Genomic DNA, 17,733 nt, shown 5'->3' with positions numbered 1-17,733 from the left:
AATACAGAATTTGGAGGTGCTTGAACAGTTGTGCTAATATTTTCAAAGCATCCTAAAAAGGAAACACCCAGACTGAATTTCTTTAATTTCTTTGAAACCTCAAAACATTCCACAGATTTCAGAGAAACAGGAGCAAAAAAAAAACAAAACAAACCCTCCTGCCGTTCTGTGAATCCAACTGGAAAAGTGCTGGGACGAGAAAACAGCCCCGTGTGGCTGGCCAGACCAGAGCAGCATGCGGCAAGTAAAGCAATTGTGGATATTTCTCGTCCAAGGACCTTCCTTACATCACCTTCAGGCTGAACTGAAAAGCAAATCACCAGAGCTTAGTAGGCTCACAAGAACAGATTTTCCAAGGAGAAAATTTTGAGAGGTTGAGAGAGTTTGTAGTGGAGTTCAATGTTCAGTGATGAACGTATCCATATTGCTGCTCTGGGCTGATGCCGGGTTTCAGTGGGAAATGAGCTGAAGTCTTGATACGGAGATATGTCACAGCACGTGCTCTGTTACGGTTGTGTTTAACTGTTTATATCTCCTCAAATTATACGAAGTGGAATTACTTAATTCACAGAATCACAGAATGATAGGGGTTGGAAGGGGCCTGTGGAGATCGTCTAGCCCAACCCCGTGGCCAAAGCAGGTTCACCTAGTAATGGTTAAGTGTAGTACCATGGAGCAACACATTCCCTGCCTCCTTGAGTATCTGTATTGCCCTTCCTTGTGTGTCACCCATGGTTGTTTCCAAGCCAGAAGATCTGGGTTTGAATGGCCAGATATGAGGTTGGTAGAGGAAAAAAAATCACCTTTTCTCGGTACAAGTTCCTTGAGGATCGCTGTGGAGCTTCATGAGGCTCTTGCCATCACTTTCCTGTAGCAAACCACAGATCAGAGTTTCTCCCACTGCCTGCTTTGCGTCCTCCTGTTTCCTCTCTCACAGGGAGGCTCTGACGATAGGGACCCTCCTCAATAGGGACCGAACTGAAACTCAACCACATACGAAGAAACCAGTTTTTTGCCAGGGCTTTTAACTGTGGCAAGACCTAACCAAGCACTTTACCCTTACTTGGAAGCAAATAACTGTTTTTCTGAAAGATTCAGACCAGGAGGGGCAGAAGGGCTGAGGCTGGTGAAGGAAACACGGGGTGGAAACCTCTAGAAATTATAATAAGGGGGAGGGGTTATGCGATAATCCCAATAGTCAGTCAGAGATCTGGAATTATTTCTCCAGCTTCTGCTTGAGTTCTGATTTTAGTTCCCTCAAATACTACCGGCTTCAATACTCACTCTGCCTCATGTTTAAAAATTACTGCCCTGCAGCCTGAACCTGAGAGACGCTCACAATAGCATTAATGCAGCCTTGGACTCCCAGCCTGCTAATCCAAAAAAAACCCCACAATAAACCATTCACTTGATCCAAATCGTCAATGATATGCACTGAGAAAGCTGCAGTGAGACATCCCAAGGTGAACAAGTGCCCAGAGGAGTGTTAATGGTGGGAGGCGAAACCCGACTTACACCGATGTTTGGATTTGGGCAACGCCTGGAGCTGTTATGGATAGATGGGGCATTAAAAGACCTGAAGACTGACAGGATCTTACCTGCCCCCAAAACATATCTTCAAGGCCCAGAGCAAACCCTTAAAGTTCATTGTCCTAGTATGAAAGCTACAGCGATGTTACTCATCTAAAACCAAATGTCAGAATTCAGATTGCTGCTAGAATTTATCTCTAGTTAAGAAAATTACCAAAAACAATCCAACTCAAAAAATTCGGGAATGCTCATTGCTGAGCAGGAGCCAAGAAAACTTGTTTACAGCTCGCTCTCTGTTTAGAACAATTAATCACTAAGCCTTGGCTGCATTTCCCACAAATCACCCGAAAAGATGCCTGTCGGGTTGTGTCAAGCTGAAGCGCAGTGATAGAGTCAGCTACTGCCTGGGATACGGATGAAAACTGGCGTGTTAGCTCACTGCTAATAGGTGATTTACCCAAAAAAAGAGAGAAACTATCCATTGAGGTAACAGGGAACACCTTTTTTCCCCTTAATTACTTCCTGATGCTCGGACTGAATGCACGACCAAGGAGATGTATCTGAGATGCTCCTGGAGCTCCACAGTTGTGGGCTCTTCTCGGGCCATGAAGGAATAAAAATGCACTCAGAAGCATGCTAAAGATAATACTAATGAGAGAGGGGAAAAAAATGTGGAAAAAAGGAACAATTTTTTCCACTATTTTTGGAAGAGCTACTGTCCTGACGGAGCGGCAGAAGAAGTGGCCTTAACAGCAGATACAAATTTAGAAAACACCAGAGAACATGAGTTTGCGTGGGCAGACCCATCCACAAGGTGAGTCTTTGCATTTGGAAACACTGAGTTTTTCCCTGGCCAGGGGCTGGGTGAGGGCTCAGCAGCTTCCTCTCCAACCACGGGTATCCTCCACCGCTGACCATCACCTTCCCGGTTTGGCCGTGGACCTGCCTGGACAGGGGACATTCCTGGAGACCCAGCTGGTGGCCATCATTTTGTCTGCATGGGGAGTCTAGATGGCGGGTTTATACTGTCAAAGGTTGTTACCTCAGTTAGAAAAGAGATAAAAATGATAACATATCTCTCATTCATCAGCATATTAGATAAGTTACACACACCATGAAAGGAACCAGAAGCTGAGTTTAGAATTTTATGTGAAAGCAAGAGAGTATCTTGATCTGAAATAGTTATTTTTGTTTAAATGAGAAAATAAAGTCAAGATGAATGTGCACTATGTTCCAAAACCTTCCCTGAAGAAGCATGAACTTTACAGATTTATAGGCCTGTCTGGAAATATTCAGCAGCATTCACTTAGGTCATTATCCCACATAAACTGGTCCAGGTACAGGCTTCTAATTACCTTTAAAAATAATGAAGTGTCTAGAACGTAATTTCTTGGCATTTCCAATTGCATTTTTTCCCTGTACTGCAGACATAAAGTGATGACTGTGGCTCTCAGCTGACACCTGAGAAGCACCAATGAAAACAGAGACATCAAATATTGAGAAGTCTCTCATTTATACAATCTGTCTGCAAAAGAATGTCTTTCTTCAATTAAGCAGTGAGTTGTTTTTTCCACATCTCCTCTCTTGTTCCAGTGTAAAGTCTTCAGCAAGAAGAGAGTTTTCCATTTAGCAGATCCATCAGCATGTCTACACTATCTTTCGGAAAATACTTAAAATTATTTTGCCTCCAAATGAAGACATTTGCATTTTGTAATGCATTCTGATTCCAAAACACATTTCAGAAAAATTACACACCAAAGAGATATTCTAGAGTACATTTCAGCTGACTTTTCCTTAAAGTAGCAGTTATTCGTGATAAAAGTTTCTTCTTTCTTGAATATCATTGTCTAACATTAGAATCATAGAATCATAGAATCATTTAGGTTGGAAAAGACCCTTGGGATCATCAAGTCCAACCATCATCTCCACTCTACAAAGTTCTCCCTTGCACCATATCCCTTAACACTACATCTAAACAAGTCTTAAACACATCCAGGGATGGTGACTCCACCACCTCCCTGGGCAGCCTATTCCAGTGTCTGATCACTCTTTCTGTGAAGAATTTTTTCCTAATGTCCAGCCTAAACCTACCCTGTTGCAGCTTGAACCCATTCCTTCTTGTTCTATCGCTAATTACCTGTGAGAAGAGACCAGCACCAACCTCTCTACAATGGCCTTTCAAGTAGTTGTAGAGAGCGATGAGGTCTCCCCTCAGCCTCCTCTTCCTCAAACTAAACAGTCCCAGCTCCTTCAATCGCTCCTCATAAGATTTATTCTCCAGGCCATTCACCAGCTTCGTTGCCCTCCTCTGCACTCGCTCCAGCACCTCGATATCTCTCTCGTATTGAGGTGCCCAGAACTGGACACAATACTCAAGGTGTGGCCTCACCAGTGCTGAGTACAGGGGGACAATCACCTCCCTCCTTCTGCTGGTCACACTATTTCTAATACAAGCCAGGATGCCATTGGCTGTCTTGGCCACCTGGGCACACTGCTGGCTCATGTTCAGCCGCATGTCAATTAGAACCCCCAGGTCCTTTTCTGCCAGGCAGCTCTCCAGCCACACTTCCCCAAGCCTGTGGCGATGCATGGAGTTGTTGTGGCCCAAGTGCAGGACCCGGCACTTGGCCTTGTTGAAGCTCATACCGTTAGCATTGGCCCATCGGTCCAATCTATCCAAGTCTCTCTGTAGAGCCTCCCTATCCTCATGTAGATCAACACTCCCGCTTAGCTTGGTGTCATCTGCAAACTTACTGATGATACACTCTGTGTCCTTATCAAGGTCATCAATAAAGATTTTAAACAGAAATGGTCCCAACACTGAGCCCTGAGGGACATCACTTGTGACCGGCCGCCAGCTGGATTTAACTCCATTCACCACCACTCTTTGGGACCGCCCATCCAGCCAGTGCTTGATCCAGCAGATTGTATGCTCATCCAGGCCATGAGCCGCCAGTTTTTCCATGAGAATTCTATGGGGGACAGTGTCAAATGCTTTTCGAAAGTCTAGGTAGACAATGTCCACAGCCTTTCCTTCATCCAATAATCGGGTCATCTTGTCATAGAAGGAGATCAGGTTTGTCAGGCAGGACCTGCCTTTCCTAAACCCATGCTGACTAGGCCTGATCCCCTGCTTGTCCATTATATGAGTTGTAATGGCACTCAAGATGATCTGCTCCATGACCTTCCCTGAATTAACAGCAATAAGCAACAATTTGAGGCATAGAATGTTACTGATCAGATTGAAATTAAAACACCAAGTCATTATTTAAATACTAAAGCAAGTCACTTAGACAGAAGGTCAGCTGGGCCACCAGAAGACAGCTGGGTTGATGCCAGCTATAGACTTGCTCCTCGGCACTCTGAACTAGGCATTTGGTAGCATTTGGTAACGGTATTGGAGGTAAGGAACATTTCAAAAGACCAGGTTTTTTCTTTCTTTTTTTTTTTTAATCTGACCTTTCTGACCATCACAGAAATGTTTCAGGTAAATGGCAAGGCTATCTCCAGCTCCCTGTGAAGAAACCAGTGTCCTTACAGTTATGCAAGTGCATTAATTAGGGCTGGCTGTCTCCAGAGGAAAAGGTCTGCAGATGAAGAGCAACAAGGGGCAGAGCACTGATGCAGGAGAGGGGACATCAGTTCATAACTTACACTTGTGTGAAATGTGTGACCAACTGAAGTTAAATTCCCTCTCCTCTCCTCTCCTCTCTTCTCTTCTCCTCTCTTCTTTATCAGGGAGTTGAAGGACTTTATGCACTAAAATTTTCTTCAGACTTGCTTACAGGTTGGCCCTGCTGGGTCACACAGCTCCTCTCTTGGATACATGTCCTGGCTGTCGGACAGGGCAGTTGGCTTCCCAGCCCATGCCAGGATACAAACTGGTTTCTATCTACTGCATCAGACTGCGCCCAGGGCTGGGCAGAGCTTGTCCATGGAGGTTTAAGCGGAGGCAGCGTGTCCCGTGTCCTTGGTGCTGTCTTTAGGACTGGCACGGTGTCAGAAAATAACCCGTGTTTGGTTTTCACCTGGGTTTTCCTGCCTGGGAAGGAGTCCCTCCTGCTTTTAAAGCCTGCCGAGATCTGCACCTGGCTGCTCCTACCCCCCTGCTTTGCCTTTTCAGAGCAGGAATTCCCAACATCACACACCGGCAATTCCAGGGCCGTAACATTCAATGTGATTTTATCGGATTCATGTGGAAAAAAAAAAAAAAGAAAAAAAAAGAAAAAAGGGTAAACAAATCAGCTTTAATACAAACATGACCAAGCAGTCCAAACTGGAGCAGAGTGCTTGCCAGTGCTGGGGTTTTCAGTCCAAATCCCAATGGCAGCAGAGGTAGGGAAGGCCCTTCAGAGAAATCTGTTGTCTTTCAAGTTGTTTGATGTTTCCCAGCTGCACTCTGCTTTTACAAAACAGACTTTCTCACACCAACAATCAAATTTGTCGTCTGAGGAGGGAGAGAAGCAATTCCCACTTCCCATTCTCCTAAACACTCATCTTTTTTGAAACAGGTTTACTATGTCTCCTTTCGCGATGAGAAACGTGCAAAGTAAGAAGGGCACGAAGCAATTTATAGCACATTGGCTGAGCTCTTTTCTCAGATCAAGGCAGCAGTACGTTCTCCCCGGTACGCAGGCCCCTCTGCTGGCTGCGGGAAAGGGCTGATCCCACACGAGCCTGGACGAGATGTGTTTATGTGTTACAAACAGAATCAAGGCCAGTGGAGTTCAGATCCCATGTCTGCAGAAGATGTGCCAGACTGCCTTGGTCCGGCTCTCCAGAGGAAACCCTGGAATACATCATTTCTTGCTACACCAACAAGGAAGGCACAAAAGGGGACAGTTTCACTGGGAGGATCCTTGAAGACCAAAGTTGTGGCCCTACGTGCTTATTGCCTGGCTCTTATGGCTATGAATTCTGCAATCACCTGCAACTTCTGACTTTTCAGACTGGCTTCCCTGTATATTTGCAGTCCACATGCAATCATTCATACACAAGCACTAGGCCAGTGAAGAATTTGGGCACTTAGGTGGTACTATCAGTTTTCTTACGTGCTTTTTCTATTTTCTATTCATGTTTATAAATAGGATACAACATAGAAAGTGTACGTATTGCTCACACTCTTCTAACCTACCTGATAAATGGGAAAGAGTCATAGAATCATGGAATGGTTTGTGTCAGAAGGGACCTTAAAGATCATGCAATTCCAACCCCCCTGCCATGGGCAGGGACACCTCCCACTAGAACAGGCTGCTCAAAGCCCCATCCAACCTGGCCTTGAACACTTCCAGGGATGGGGCATCCACAGCTTCTCTGGGCAGCCTGTGCCAGTGTCTCACCACCCTCACAGCAAAGAATTTCTTCATAATATCTAATCTAAATCTACCTTCTTTCAGTTTGAAACCATTACCCCTCATCCTGTCATTACACCCCCTGATAAAGAGTCCCTCCCCATCTCTCCTGTAGCCCCCTTCAGGTACTGGAAGGCCACTGTGAGGTCTCCCTGGAGGCTTTTCTTCTCCAGGCTGAACAACCCCAACTGCCTGAGGCCATCTCCCCAGGCACATGAATTAGCCCACGTACATCTGTGGTAACCCCTTTAACAAGTTCAGACAGTCCTCATGAAAAGTTTTGGAGAGGTTGGGTAAATATCACAAAGTGAGATCACTCTACACGTTTCACTCGACTTGTCCTCGTATCCCACTGCTTGCTCCAGGGCTGTTATTTCTTGTCCAGAACTGCTCATAGTAGCAACTATCTTTCTACAGCAAAGGATTGAAATCCTCTGTAGTAAGGAGTGTGTGGGTTTTCCCATGCTATCCACTTTGTTCACAGTTTGCAGGCACTTGAAAATCAGCTATTGAAGACACAGAGGCAGGCTCTGCCTATTATGTGAAAAGCTCTTCCGAAAAAACTTTGATATAATTTGCTGGGGGGTGTTTCATAATACTGAATATCCATAATTTTAAACAAATACATTTTAAATAATACTTTTTAAAGCTGTCATATGAAGTACTGCCTCAGAATAATCCCACCAATTTGGAAACCCAGTGCAGCATTTAACTCGTCTCTTCTAAATTGCTCTTTTAGCACATATTCATTCCCCAAATCCTTTTTTAGCAGGAGGGCTGCCTTGAAAGCTGTGGAAAGTGCATAAGCCTCAGAACAAGATATATAGTAATGCCCATTACCGCTTCCATACAACATTGCCCAACTGGAGTGTGAGCCCTTCACGGCAAGAACACTATGCTGTTTAGAAAGCACTCTTAATATCGACGTTTATAAATAATATAAACCAGCCATATGTATGCATGCCTGGTGATGTGCAGATGGGTGTTTGTCTGAACCTTGGGATTCCCAATTCAACTGTTTTCAGCCAAGTGAAGAACTCATTAAAATAGAGGAAAATTTAATTTCAGAACACAAGCTGAATTTCAAGCTTATAGCCAACGAAGAGGTGGAAGATGCTTTCAACTGTGAATGTTTGCATGTGTTCAGTTGCAAGAAACAAGCCCACTCGAGGAGAGCATGGACACATAGCCTTTCAAGAACTAGGGACACAATAGATGAGTTGAGAAGGAAGAAAAATGTTCACTACCGCTGAAATCAGCCAAGGGAATAAGAGTCTCATTTGTTAAACCAAGCAGACAGCGGTCATTTAGAAAATAGCAGCCCTAAAGGGCTCAAATGTCCACTTTGGGGAACACTTTTGGATTTTACTCATTGTATCTATGACTCTCCTGGTGTCACTGCTATCTCTCTATCAGGATTTCTATTTTCATTGCCTCTCAGTTTATTCTGTCAGGTATATCTGCGCTCCTTTTGCATGTTGAGACACTTACTCAACCCCCTCCACAGCATTCAAATCCTGCACATCAAAGCATCCAACAGGCAAATCCAGTTACTTCCAACTAGCATTTATATAACTAGATTTTGTAGTGGGTTCAGTATGCAGAAAAGGTAGAAGATATTTTCAATGAATAAATTGAGAGGGATTTGGGTGCTTTATATTTATTTGAAATTCAATAGGCATGCCGTGTAATGCTTTCTCCATGAGCTTCCCAAATGTGCCAGGAACAATGCACAGGCTGAAAGCCATCATTTCAAGGTGCCGCAGGCTTTGTTCTGCTGCGAAGGCAGATTTCCCCCCCATCCTCTGGATTCACTTCTATTTGCAACGTTTAAAATCTAAAACAGAAAAACCAAAACCCAACCTGCTACAGTCTCCAGGGAGCCATATGTCTGTGCTAATGGATAAGAACCTCAGAAGTGACTTAATTTGGTTTGCTGCCATCTGTTTCTCCCCAGTATCATTTTCTGGCTGAACCAGTGCAGTACAACTTGTATCGAACAAAGTTGTATACGTGTTAGAGTAGGAGAGCATCTCCCAATTCCTGATCAAAATACCTCTTGGACCATCTACTAAGGAACCTTAACAAGTGCCGGTGGCACTTCAGCAGTCCTTAAAGGTGAGGTTGAGAGCTCAGCTTCATCCTCAACCCATTTCTCCTCCCACCAGCCTGATTTCACCCGCTAGCCGACGTTCAGGGCTCATGGTCTCACCTCTCCCACCTGCCACTTGCCACGGACATCCAGCCCATACAGAAGGCTCTGCCCTGCCTCCTGTACGGACAGATTCAAACACATCTTCCCTTCCCTAAAATGCAGCTTCAGGCTGGTGCAGCTTCTTCTGCAGAAAACTACTTCCCTGCAAACCAGCCAGGCCACATCTCAAAATGCAAATGCAGGGCGTCTCTCAGATCCCCCGGTATCTGCCTGAATAAAATCCCCCCCAAAGCCTTGCTCAGCCGTTCAACAGAGCCACGCTCCTCGCTTGAATTCCCCCAGCCCCATCTGCACCTCTTTTGGGGTGGTAGCCTCCGTCCCCGCACCTCACCTGAGGACACCGCAGAGGCGGCCGCCCGTCGGATCCATTCGCTGACCTCCACAGCTCATCTCCTCTCATCTCAGAGATAGCTCATCCGGTGTCCAACAGGCCATTCCTGTCACACATCTGATTATGAAAGGAGCCAAATTCCTGTTGCTGTTGTTGTTGCTAACCCACCCAGATGGAAATCAGACGTGGAGAGGTGATATGTCTACCTCCAACATTAGCTTCTTCAGTTCAGTGTTCCTGTTTCACAGAAGGGAGGAGTAATTTCAATTTTAAACTAATTTATCCTGGGTAGTCTTATATTTGTGGTAGCCCTTTTTCTTGCCAATTTTTCCACTCTGCCTGCAGTTAACTAAACTGCTTCCCTTATTTTTTCCATAATTGCTAATTTCCCTGGTATTGCAGGCTGGATTTATGACTTTTTCTAAGCATTCAGTAATGTCATGAGCCATCTGAGGATCACTTTTGCCCTCATGCATACTAAATCCAGCTGTACAGGGAGCTCACGCTCTACCAACTACTTGCTTTCTAACAAAAGTCAGAATAAGAAAATGGAAAGGTCTTCTCGCTGTGTTTCCCCCAAATGCTGTGAGATCCTGTCTTGTCCGAATGGCAATGGGGAGAGATTGTGGGAAAACTGTCCTGACTTCTGATTGCTGGAGGTCCTTCCCGACCCAAAGTCTTCTCCGGCTCCACAGAACTGCTGTAAATGTCACATCTCTACCAATCACACCAACTGGTCCAACTGCATTGCCAAGCCTCGGTTCACACTGAGTCCTTTCTGGTGATGGATTTTTGCCTTCTCTTCTTCCCCTCACATCTGTCAGCAAATCCCAGGTCAGCCAATATTTCTCTGATTTCCACTATTTCTATAGCGGGTTGTGGGTCATTTTTTTGAGCCGGTTCGCTGTTCCAAAAGGGGAGATTTGCAGATGGGCTCCCAACACGTGCAGATGTTCAGCAGTTGCTGTTCACGGAAAGATGCTGTCTAGCTGTTTTGTGTTTCCAGGAAAACTGACACCTCTTGACAGAGATCTGGTTCTGTCTCCTTTGGCAAAGTCTCTGGGCTGTAAATCCTTCACGCCACATCCTGGTTTATGACCCTTTCTATTTCATACTCCGCCTTGGACAGCTCATCATTCTCATTAAAAACCTGGCTACCTCTGCTGTCTTACCCATCACCTCTTTTTATTTTAGTGATATATAAATCGGGGCTTCTGCAAGGTGTTCCGGTTGCAAGGCAGAAGGAGAGGCACAGCCATCTCTCCCTGATGTCACCATGTTCGGGCACAGAGACATGCACAGTGCTGCCTTGCTGAGCGTAGGAGTGACCCAGCCACCACAAAGAATTTCATCGCTTCCCCTTCAACCAGCACTTGGTCCCAAACCTCAGTCTCAAAGGCACATGGGATTGCAGGGAACATTGAAGCTTTCTTTGCTACCTGCATCACTTCTCATCACCCGCTCTTGCTCCTTCCAGTGCCACGCTCTGCAAATCTCCTCCCAAATTGCTGGCGCTCCTGAGTAATTTCACATTTGCCTTTATGAGTACAAGCTCCTGCTTAATCGTCTGTGACGCTGCCTCGCGTTAAAGGTGCTGATTAAACATCTCGCTTCCAGTGAGGTGTATTCCTCCTGAGAAAAAATCACCCCCAAGCACGTGCCGTACCACTGCCGCAGGCCGTGACCTTGACTTTCCTCCCCCAGGAAGGCAATCTTCAGTCATCCCTCTAACAACCTTCCTGGATTTGTCCCTTTGTTCAGCAGCTGCCTTCCCCTGAACCCCTTCAGCTGCTCTGCACTGGGGGAAAAATAACACCAGTGTGAGCAGAAATGGGCAAGGGACAGAGTTAGGGTCAGGTTGCTTTATTTTATGGTGTAATATATGTAACAGCTGTAGCAACCCTGACTTCTCATGGTGATTCTTTTGATGTTAAGAGTCCTGCAAGGGAATATCTGACCCAAAAAAAAAAAAATACTTGAGCAAGTTCTGATTGCTTTCCTCCAAAGAAAAACCACAAACATATCATTGAAGTTTCCAACCCCCTCTGCAATGATGCCACACAACATACCTCCGCAGCAAAGGAGGAAGATCTGTTTTCCATCTCTGCACAGCTCACAGGATGCCCAAGTTTGGTTTCTCTTCCACTTACAGCCCTGTTTGCAATACCTGGATCACTTATGCAATAAGTTTTCTTTTCCTTGCTGCCCTGGCCTAGGATGAAAGAACTATTGCAACACAAAACAGAGAGTTTGGGAGTCTCAGAGCTATGGTATCATGCCACCTTTCTTCCATGGCTACTCACTTTGATCTCACTTTGTGGGCAGAAATCCCTGAAACTGAGGGTCAAAGGATAAAAAGCTTAATTTCCTGCCCTCCATGGAACAACCTTCCCATTTAAAGTTGTGAAGTAGACCAGGTAGAACTGGTAAGTCTTCTTTTTCCTCTGTCTGATCTTTGTGTTAGCATCAACAAGAGTTGAAGTAGCTGAAGTAGCTGACCAGTTGACCTCCAACACTACTGTGATGAAGAAGAGCCCTTGCCTTCCCGGCAGCGCCGTGGCAGGCACCGTGCAGCCTCTGCTCACACTGGCTGTGCCTAAGATGTGTTTTCTATGTGCAGGCTGTTTTTAAAGGGATTTATTTCTCTCTGTCTTAGGTTGGAAAAGCAGATCCACCCACACAGACTACGCTGACGAGGGGAGAAAGGTCTGGGCAGTCAATGGATAAAAGAAATTTCTGGGGGAAAGAGTCGGAGGATTTGAGTGGCATTTTATGCTATGTGACCCTAAACATACCCTGAACCCATAAATATTTCTTCTGAAGGCCTGAGTGTACGTGCCTCCTGTGCGTGGCAGAGTGAGACGGCTGCTGGTTGCTCATCAAAGCTGCCATTGCCATTGCAGCAGCCACCTGGATGAGTCCCCTCCCGCTCACTCGCAGGTGAGGTGGCCTTTGCATAGCCAGAAAATGGTAGGTTTTCTGTTTCACGTGGCCACACTGAGGCTCCTTGCCTGTGTGTGCAGAGCTGTTACTCACCGCCACATCCCGCCACACCAGGCCTGGCCACAGGTCCATAATGGTGTCAGGGTCGGGGCGGCGACAACGCTTTGTGATCAGTGGATGAAGCTAGAGAATGAACCGGTAGGGAAAACCTCCACAAAACTACATATTTTAAAGGAGTGAGTCAAAATGCTTTGTTTTGCCTGTTCCAAATGTCATGTTTCTATTTTGCAGTTTTAAATGACATTTCTAAATTTTATTTCAACTTCATTACAAAAGCCTCAGGAAGTTAATGAAGCTGTTATTTCTCATCTCTCTCTAGACATTTTTCAGTGGTTTTGTTTGACTTTAAATGATTTTTCCTTCAAATGCTTGATGCATCTAATGAACTAGCACACCAAATATGTGCATGAAGCTGTTTGCTAACTGGTCTCTGGGCTTTTGTCACGGCAGTCCTCAGCATGAGATCATGGGACATCAAGCTCAGGACTTCCAGGTGTCAGCAGCAGCCTGGTTCCACTGCAGGTACGAGCACCATGATTCATAACTACCTCAAGTAACCAAAAATCATTGCACTGACTCAAAATTATTTCTTAAATAAAAAACAATATATAAATGTTTTGAATTAAGGACCATCTTCACAATCAGCACATAGTTCATGACGGATCACTTAGCCCAGTCTAGTGCTGTACACAGGTACTGAAGTTTACAGAACTTCAACATGTGTACACCAAACAATTTTTATCAGTTTTGGTTATAGGTTGTTTCTCCTTTTCTTAAATTTTAGCCTGTATTTTAGCTTGTGAAGCTTTCCTTTATGTCTATTAAGGTGAGTTTTTTCCAGGAGGTAGAGAGGAGAAGTCATAGAATCATAGAATCTTCATGGTTAGAAAGGACCTTTCTGATCATTGAGTCCAACCATACACACACAAAAAAACCCCCTACAATCTTTGCCGCTAGAGCATGCCCTGAAGTGCCACATCTAGACGTTTCTTAAACACCTCTAGGGATGGTGACTCAACCACCTCCCTGGGCAGGCTGTTCCAGTGCCTGACCACTCTTCCAGTAAAGGAATTCTTCCTAATATCTAACCTAAACCTCCCCTGCCACAACTTCAGACCATTTCCTCTGGTCCTGTCGTTATTCACCTGGGAGAAGAGGCCAACACCCACCTCTCTCCAACCTCCTTTCAGGGAGTTGTAGAGGGCAATGAGGTCTCCCCTCAGCCTCCTCTTCTCCAAGCTAAACACGCCCAGCTCCCTCAGCCTCTCCTCATATGACCTGGTCTCCAGACCCCTCACCAGCCTGATAGCTCTCCTCTGGACACGTTCCAGCACCTCAATGTCCCTCTTGTACAGAGGGGCCCAGAACTGAACACAGCACTCGAGGTGAGGCCTCACCAGTGCCGAGTACAGAGGCACCATCACTTCCCTGCTCCCGCTGGCCATACATTCCCACTACTCCAAGATCTGAGACTTTAGAAACACTGAATGTTATGGGACTTGCAGAAAAAATGGCAGATCTGGACACTGGTTGTGATCTCCTCATACAAATAGCTAACACTGCATCTTTTTTAGAGATGTGTTGACTGAGAGCCAAGCATTTTGTAGCTCTGTCATAAAGCACACAGTGTGTTTAGTTGTGCAGGAAAACCATTCAGCTGAAATATATGCAGCCATTAGTACAAATTTCATCAAGATGGATTTTTTTAACCACTAAAATCCCTTTTAGCAAACTGAAAAACATATTACAGTAACAAGCTGTCTATATGGAGATAACACTTTGCAGAAACAAGGGACACATCTCCAGTATCAAGACAACTTGTGGAAGAACAAATACAAGCACCCACTGAAACTCATCAGAAGCTGCAGTTCTTGTATTCACGGGTAGAGATTGAACTCTCAACAACATTGACAACTGGGAAATTCAGAAGAATTACTCGGGTCAGCTTCCCCCTCTATAAACCGTGGAAGCCAAACCATGTTTATGACCACAGTGTCCCACGGATGCTTTTAATCGGTACCCTAACTTCATGCATTGCATAGACTTGGTAATATGAACAACCCTGCAAAGGGCTGATGCAGCACAGCCAATGCTATGCGCGTTTAGCTGTATGGACAGTCAGCCACTCAAACAACTCGCAGAGCTCAAGAAGTTCCCTGGGTTGGTTACAGCTCAAAAGCACGAAGTGCAATAAAAAAAGACTCACGAGGTCCAAAAGCTTGCAGGACTGGGAAGAAGCGGGAATTAAATGCCAAAAGTATGGAGTCAAAAAAGCAGTGTTTCAGTTTCCTGCTGTAGAAACCAAGAAATGAGTGATGACTGCTTTCACTGCTCTGGCCAAAGAAACTTAACAGTTTCATTTCACTAGGACACAGATACCAACTACTGTTCACCTGAGCTAAAGAAGAAAAGAGTGAGTAGGTGGAAGGAAGACATTCAGTGACTTAATGAAAGCATCTAAGAAGGAGAGAGTAATGCCTTTGTCATGGGAAGTACCTGGGAGGAGCCACCTTGCAGTCAGTGAGGAGCTGGTGGAGAAAGCTTGGCTGGAAGGAAGCCGTAGCACAGCCTTGCACTGGCAAAGCAGACTGTGATGGAGGAATGGAGGCACCCGGGCAGCTGGTGGCAGCCAAAGATTCATGTTATTTCTAGAAAGGACAGCCCATCAAAATGGTAGCTCACATCCTCCTCCCTTTTGGCCAACAACATGGACAGTAAGTGCAAGGTTCACCCATCTCACGTCCCCCAGCCATGGGACTCTCTCAGCTGAGAGTGCTGCATTTACCACTAAACCTTTCTGCTGCTGCTCCTTCCTGCACCTAGCAAGGAAAACACCTCCCTGTGGGACCACCTCACGTCCTGAGATTTCTGTGCAGGCACCACGAGGAATGGTGGGTCACAATGACCCCGAGGCTTCCAGCAGAGAGAACAAAATAAGTTTCAAATTTTGCAAAATGAAATGCCTCTAACTATTTAAGTCCTTATGCACATTTTAGGGGAAAAAAAGAAAATAGGATCCGTACATTTGAGTTGAAGTGCTCCTCCTGTGCATTGCCAGACCCCGACTCCAAGCACCCTGCAAACCCCAGACTCAGAGGCAGCATGGTCTGAGCAGCCAGACAGGCTGTGTGTCGAAAGTGAAAAAGCTGCACACGCCTGGAAGCCATTAGTACTTAATTCTTCTGTTGATCAACACCTGCTGTTCTACCAACACCTGAAATGCATGGGAGCTACACCTCACAAAAAGCACCTCATGCTGTTCACTGAACCATGGCTCTGTGCCGTGCTGACGTGTGCTACACGGCTGGGCAAATAACCCACATAACCTAAGCAAACCATAAAAATATATCCATTCTCCAAAGTAAGTGACCAAGTCCTGCTGAAGACGGTTGAAGACATGCAACTCAGTTTCCCACAAATCTCTGACCTTCCTGCCCTTGGTTGCACACAACCGAAGGGAGATGTTGTGCAGAACTCAACACAGTTGAAGCCAGAGAAGGGCTTTGCTCAGCAGCATCAAGCCTTACCGACAGTGCCCGTCAGTGTCCTGAGGGCACCATCTGCTCTGACCCTTCAGCCTGCTGCACTTGGACACTTAATCTCCATGACGCAAACACCTCATAAGACTGTCATAGCAAGAGGATGCCAAAAAAAGCACCTTCCAGACTAAGAAGTCTCACTTTCTTAATTTGGAAACACAGGCAAGAGAGCCTGGAGTTTTATGAGTGAACTCCAGACCATAACATGTGATTTAATATTTAAAAGCATGGTGCCATCAACCATACCATGGCAACTGAGTGCAAAGCCAAAGCTATTGGCCACATAACCGACTGGCCAAGGTTGGCCAACTGCATTACACTGGTGGTGTCTTTGAGGAGCAGAGCGTGCATCCATCCCAGAGTCCTGCTCAGGACCATAAGTTTCCAGAGAGCAGCAGCACAGGTACACGGATCAGGAAAGAGTTTTCCTCTGGAGATGCAGACCCTTCAGCCCCAGGATCAGCTCTGCACAGATCTTCATGTGAAAGCCACCGTCTTTTTCTGGAGTTCACCTACACATTATCCCAAACGCACAGCATCGCTCCTTCCTGCTCCCATCGGTGTCTTGAGTTCTGAAATGTAGCTACGGACAGTGAAAACTGTTTTCAAAAGAACTCTTCTTCTGAGACCTGCTTCTCAGTCTAGCATCGTTCTTGCTCCTCCTACCAGCCCTGTCAGGGAGGAGCCGCAGGTCTGGAGAGGGAAGTTACAGCTGCTACTGCTAAAATGGCAAACAAAATTGCATGCCATTGAGTGTCACGCAGATCCAACTGTGTCATTATGTGTATCCACCTACTAGCTCTGCACAAGAAAAAGGCTGTGAAAAGGCTTTATAGCTCTAAACTGGAAGAAATGAGGAATCTCATCACGGAAAAAAATCCTTTGGTCCCCTTCTGCATTCAGCAGATGGGCTAGATCCCTTCCCATGACATCGGTCCTAAAGAAAAGAAAAGGAAAAGAAAAGGAAAAGAAAAAAAGCCTCAGTCCTCTGCACATCATTCTGTTAATCCCAGCCCACGCGCTGCTCCAAATGGGGAGGGGTACAAGGTCTTTGCTCAGAAATCCAGCTCCTGTTGCTAAATTTGTACTGTCATCTAATGGGTGCCATAAATAATTCTGCCTGAGAGTACCCAACTGACTTTGGGTGCAGGGTTGGGATTCGCATTGCCGTCTTTATCAGTTGTTCCAAAGACTGGTTCGTTCGTTAACTGATGCTTTTGCCTGATAATTATTGCACGGCAGTACCTGTGAAAGAGTGATCCTGTTTGGTGGATGACTTAATGCAGAAACCTCACTGCATAAAGAAAACAGGAGAGGTGTCATGTTTATTAATGTTCAGTGGTTGCTACAGTAAGTGCTTTTGCAGACAATACCCACACTTGCTCCGCAAGAATGTATAACTAATGCGCTTCTGGAAAGGACCTCAGGAAGCAGAAACCATGAAGCCAAGAACAGATGGGAACCAAACTTTCACCCACTGCTGCATTTTGAAATGAGAAATCATTTCTCAATAAGAACTCAAATGAACAAAGGGAGTGCAGAAGCAGAAACACTCGGGATGTGGTACTTCCAGTCCTTACTTTGGAACATTCAAGTCTTCTCAGAAATGCATTCACGTTCAGTGATTATCTGCCTTTAAAAAAAAAAAAAAAAAAAAAAGAAAAAAGTGTGTAATTGTGAGAAAATAATTACAGCGGAGTTAATGTGATGTGCTCGGTGAATGCTTCTGTGTATCATTAAATATCTTTGAGGAAATTCTGGATG

This window comes from Rissa tridactyla, chromosome 2 (assembly GCF_028500815.1).
Source record: "Rissa tridactyla isolate bRisTri1 chromosome 2, bRisTri1.patW.cur.20221130, whole genome shotgun sequence".
In the NCBI taxonomy this organism is placed as follows: domain Eukaryota; kingdom Metazoa; phylum Chordata; class Aves; order Charadriiformes; family Laridae; genus Rissa; species Rissa tridactyla.
This window is presented reverse-complemented; position numbering follows the sequence as displayed.